We start from the raw sequence: 6,000 nt of genomic DNA on the forward strand, positions 1-6,000 counted from the left end.
CGTTGCAACTTTGTTTGATCACATGGCAAAATATATTTTGGTGTATGGGCCCTCCTTCCCCCTCGCAACATTGCCCATTTGGAGGCAATAACTCAAATGTTCTTTCACTTCTTTCCCTGCTCATGTGGTGTATTTCTACAGCAGTAGGCAGTATCCATGCCATTAAAATGACGCCCAACTACTGCTCATGTCACTAAGTTATATAACTGGCCTTTTTGCCTTCATTTTATTCACCTGAAAGCAACCATGCCTAGTGTATGTTGAATATAGAGTATCTGGGTCTTCTCTGATTACACCCCTTTTTGGTGTGCATGCACACAGCAGCCCACTTCCCCTCAGGCGAGGATGGTGGTAGGTTCCCTACCAATTGACAATTTGATCCTAGCAGGTTTAGCCTCTTTCTCATCATCCCATTACCATTGATAATTACACTCTTCCCAGGCAACCTTTGGGGGTTTCCATTTATCAAGGTTACGTCTGCACCTAAATCGAGCAGTGTCATCACATGCTGCAACTCTTTTCGGCAGCAAACGGTGAGAGGGACCTATGGCCTCCTTTGTCCGAGGCTTCCGTCTCGCGCTGCCCTGACACCCGGAGTTTGTCCGGACCTTCATAATGGCTTCAGGACTTCTCAGCCATCACCATGCAAGTCAGGGTAGAAAGTTAAAATTGGCACCTTCCTTCCTTTGCTGTATGACCGAGATTCCTTCTCCTTTGGAAAGGCGGGATTTCACCTCTAGAGTCTGCTTACCATTCTCCAGAATCCCGTCACAGGTCGACTAGACCTTTTTACCTGTCATAGAGTGAATTATGCAATCCTGTCTAATTAATCAACAACAACTTTATAAATCCCAATACTTCCCCCAAGAACCACTGACCAAAACTAAGTTTGAAAGGTTTATTACATAACCAAAAATAACTGCAGGTACAAACACCTCAGCAAGAGGTTCAAAAGGTAAACAGGCACTAATACAAACATAATTCTACGGAAAAGCCTCAAGCGACTGATGAATAGTACGAGGATCAATTCCAGAATCATCAGACTGAACAGAATCGCTATAACCTGAGTTCTGGTTCTCATTGGAATAATAGACATAAGTTCAAATTAGTCTGTCCCTGCTCTATACTAGGCGACATCCCTACTTAACAACAGTCCTTCCTAGCAAAAGGTGTCAGCTGTGGTGACTTCCCAAAGAAGTTCGCCCACATTCTCTCTCAACTTGGTACTCCTTCCTCACAGCTAAGCTCCTTGACCATCCAACCGCTCTCTCTAGCTCCTCAGCCCATCTGCTCTGCCTCCACCCTCGGGGTGCTGTCCCTAATACGAAACCCCAAAATGTGAATGACACGCCTTCAGGTACGCCCTCTCGAAGGTGTTGGTTACATGAAGTTTTCCACTTTGGCCTTCTTCCATCTTTATCCGTTAAACGTCCTTGGGTCCCAGACTCTTCATCGCTTCTAGTTTCTTCTCCAAATTCCTGGTCTACTCCTCCATGTCTGAGTCTAGCATTTCTAACTCTCATACACAATGGGCCCTTCTACTCTATAATCTACTTGGTGATGCACCTGCAAAAGAATATACGCAAATAGGCTCACATTCTATCTATGTTGCAACATTTTCTAAAACCTCTTTCATAAGCATTTCTACCGTTTATATGTTTAAGCAAAACATTTTCATACAGGCCTGCACCATTTCCATGGACTAGGCCTCTGCTAGAGTTTAGGCCTCACGTTTACATGAGCAATTCTCTGGGTTCACTAGGCCTCCAACCTTAACGACAAATGCATTTTTCTATTTTCAACTAATTCCCAAGTACATAAAGCATGATTATACGTTTCCATTAGTCAATCTGAAGGCACATTAGTAAATCAATTAAACGCTCTTATCATTATTGAAAGATTTCATTTCAAAAGCATCTCTACATTACAACAAGCATGAGTTGCACTTTGTAACGTTGGTTTTGCACAGTTTCTAATACCAATTTACTTTAGTACATCGTCGTACATTGCATCTAACCATGATTAAAAGTCCTCTATATATGCGGGCGCTGACTACTCGTACATGTGCTGCACCCCTACGAATTTCACTGTAAATGGCGCTCTCTCTGTTCCCCCCTTTGATGACCCGTGTCATCACCACCCTCACATCATCCTCAGGGTAAGAACAGACTAAACCGAGCTTGTGGCCATTTTCCCTCGCTTGAGCATTTCCAACGCTCTCAAACTGCGGTATTGACTGTCCTGCAGCCTTTCCATTCGTATCTCTTGCGCTCTCATTGATCTTGCCAATCTGTTGGACTTGTACCACTTGTACAATCTTACCAAACCCCACAATCCAATCACACATGCCACTGCTATGATAAGGGGCTTCAGTACGAATCCAAGGAAACTCTTTCCCAAGTTGGCAAACCAGTTTCCAACTTTCCCAAATCCCTTGCCAACTGTCTCCCACGCATTCTCTTGTGTCAGGTCCTCAATTTTATAATGGATTGCAGTAATGTTGCTTATATATTTCTCCAGATCCTTAGAGTTGTCTGGTATATAAGTGCAACATTCTTGGACCTTCAAACGTTTACAGACCCCGCTCTCTTTCGCTAGAATGACGTCTAGGGCAAGACGGTTCTGTAAAACCATTGTCCTGATCGATAACATCTCACCCTCAACCAGCACTAATGACTTAGCTGTATTCATCGACAATTCATCCACTACAGTCGCCAACCGCCGTATCTTTATGTCATTCAAAATGACACCCAACATAGGTATCGCTGCTCCAAACACATCCCCCAAAATTGCTCCAGCACTTTCCCCTCGCTTTACCCTCCTTTGAGGCCCTCCCTCTAAGAGTGCAAAATCTTCCGTATGATAAATCTTGGGAAAGATGATTGCTAGGTAACAAGTTCCATACCACTTCTCCGGCAACCTCACATACGCATTCCTTCCACAAACGAAATACACAGTAGGAATCACTTGCACCACGCTCTTCAGGAAGTCTTTGGTGTAATACTCCAATGTGAAGGTGTGTTCACACGTAGTCTGACCCACATACACATTTTCATAATACGTCTGTGGTCTGTGAAGACACAACTTCCCTTTCTGTACTTCATCTAGTGCTATTGGACCATAACTCCCTCTTGACTTATGCTGCTTCTCTTCTTCAGTCCAATCTACCTTGCCTTGCCCTGAATCTCGCAACTTTTTCCGTTTCGTGTACCTATCTTCCACTTGCTCAATGAACTTCTTCTCCGTTTCAGATAAAGAGCAGGTCAAGTTGTGTCGGTGTGCATACGGGGTATCTAGCTCTTGAGTGGGAATGAAAAAATATCCAAATCTGTCCTCTGACTTGTAATAATCCCACTTGTTCAAATGCTTGTAATTCGGGACTTCTGGTAACAGAGCATCATAATTCGAAAAGAAATATTCAAAGTGATTTCGCCCATAAAGGATACTAATCAGCAAACTACAGGATATTCCATATGTCAATGGAAGGTGATGGTATCTAATACCCTCATCTACTGAAGCTGGCAATTGCATACACACATAACAGTCCTTCGCATCCATCGCCTCAATGTATTCATACAATAGCTTTGCATACGCATTCTGCCCAAAATTTCCTTTAGACAGATCAGTGTGTAGCCTACGACTTTCTGCAGCCAGTATGGCTTTCTCTCTTCGCTCTCTGTCTTCTTTCTGGCTAGGGGTGGTAGGTGTCGGTGTCCCCACAGCCTTCTCTACCTGTTCGTGTGGTGCAAAATAAGAAACTAAAACTACTATAGCTATAAGGAGTATCACTCCTCCTAAAAGAGTGCCTACTATGCACTTGGCTCTACGATTTGGGTTTCCAGGCGCCATGGTCTCAGCACAAAGTAGTTCGTTCTCGGAAAGCACCCAAAAGTCTCTTTCTGTGCTATTTGAGTCTCTCGAACCACCTTGGAAAGCGGAAAGTCCCGTTTCAGTCCTTCTTTTGTTTCATCAACAGACAACCTTAACCCTTCCCCGTCCTCTGTGGAAAGTCCCTAAATTGATTCTTCTTCCACTCGGCTCTAGGTTAAGTTCAACAGTTATTTACAAAGTCTTTTCAAAAGTCTTTCAAAGCACATTCAAAGTTCAAAGTTCTCAATAGTCTATGATTATACTCGATCCGATTGCCTGCAACACATAATCTAAAAGTTCCATGCGGAGCACAACTTCATCATATGCTGGCATGTCGGGAACAAAGGTAGGAAAAATCAGTCTATCCAGGAGTAAATCACGTATCTTGCTCAGGAGAGGGGGATTGGGAATGGTGAGTGTCAGTTTTCCTTCGATTTCAAGTCCAGGAACCAACAGTATCACTTCCAGCTTAACATTTGGGATCGTACTGGTCACTGCTACTGACCTCACCCTCCCGGACCTCAGTACTCCCGGCATTTGTAAAAGGGTAGGTCCACTCTGGAGTGGCGTATCTTTGGCAAGGTACTCTCACCCTCCTCGACCTTCTCGGGCCCCTTTGCTCAGCTCCGTGTTCTCCCTCTTCCGGATCTGATTCTTCGGACACAGGTGCAAGATCTATTTCGGAAGCCAATCTCACATTCATTCGCCTCCGTCTCTCGGGCCAATGATCCTCTGCACTTCTTGCCCTTCGGTTTCTCGTTTGCACACCCTGTTCGTCTCCACTATCGACCTCTTCTGCGCTCAAATCGCCTTCTCCGCCACTTCCTCCCTCTGAGGCAGATTCCGTGTCACTTTCGTCTTGGCCGTTTCCTGTCTGATCAGGGGAGTCCCCAACTTCTACAGGCACCCCCACAGCTTGACTTGCTCCCTCTGATGAATCCTCTTCTTCGTTATTATTTTCATCTACGAGAGGAGCTGTTCCCTCCACGGGTGCTGGGACTCGCCGGGTGTGAAAAGCATGGATCCAATTTGGCAGTCCACCACACTTCACAGCCGTAGTATTGACTAGAATCACCTGGAAAGGCCCTCTCCAACGTACATCCAGGCAGCTCTTCCTGACGTGCTTCCGCACCAGGACCCAGTAACCAGGGCACAGGTCGTGACAAAGATCGCTAGAAGCCGGGATTTCAGCAGCCTGCACCTGAAGAGACACAGAACGGAGGACGTCAGACAGTCCCCTGCAATAATCGAGAATCAGATCATCTGTGATATTTAGCAAGGCAGTTGTCGGGATAGATGGCAGTCTCATAGCCCTCCCCATCAGCACTTCATGCGGTGAGAGCCCTGTCCTCCTGTCTGGGGTACTCCGCATACTCATAAGTACCAACGGCAACGCATCGGGCCACTTCAGAGATGTGGATGAGCACACTTTTGCCGTTCGAGCCTTTATCGTTCCATTGATCTGCTCCACTATGCCAGAAGCCTCTGGGCGGTAGCTACAATGCAGTCTCTGGTCAATGTTCAGGGCAGAACAGAGCATCTTCACAATTTTGCTATTAAAGTGCTTCCCTCTGTCCGATTCCAAAGAGGTCGGAACCCCGAATCGTGGCACTAACTCCCTCAACAATAGTTTTGCTACTGTGAGTGTATCGCACCTACGAGTGGGATATGCCTCAACCCATCTTGAGAACACACACACAATCACCAAGACATACCTGAGGCGATTACACCTCGGCATCTCGATGAAGTCTATTTGCATCCGAAAGAAAAGTCCGCCGGACCTCCCAATGTGACTCAGGGTAACAGGTGTTCTTTTCCAAACATTCAGCTGTTGACAGGTTACACATCATGACATACTGCTTCAGCAGCCTGTCTAAACTTTGGATTGTACCACGTTTGTCTGAAGACACGCATCATCGCATCTCTTCCCAAGTGCACAGGACCGCTGTATCTTTCGTGCCATCGCGCTCACCAGCACATTTGGCAACACAGCTCGTCCATCAGCCGAAACCCACATGTCCAATTCTCCCTTGACACAGCCAGCCGATTCCCACACCCTTCTTTCATAATCCGACGCTTGTCCCTGCATGTCTCTTAACTCTTCCCATGTGTCTGCCACCTCAAGCATCA

Source organism: Lissotriton helveticus, chromosome 5_1 (assembly GCF_964261635.1).
Source record: "Lissotriton helveticus chromosome 5_1, aLisHel1.1, whole genome shotgun sequence".
NCBI classification, from domain to species: Eukaryota; Metazoa; Chordata; class Amphibia; order Caudata; family Salamandridae; genus Lissotriton; species Lissotriton helveticus.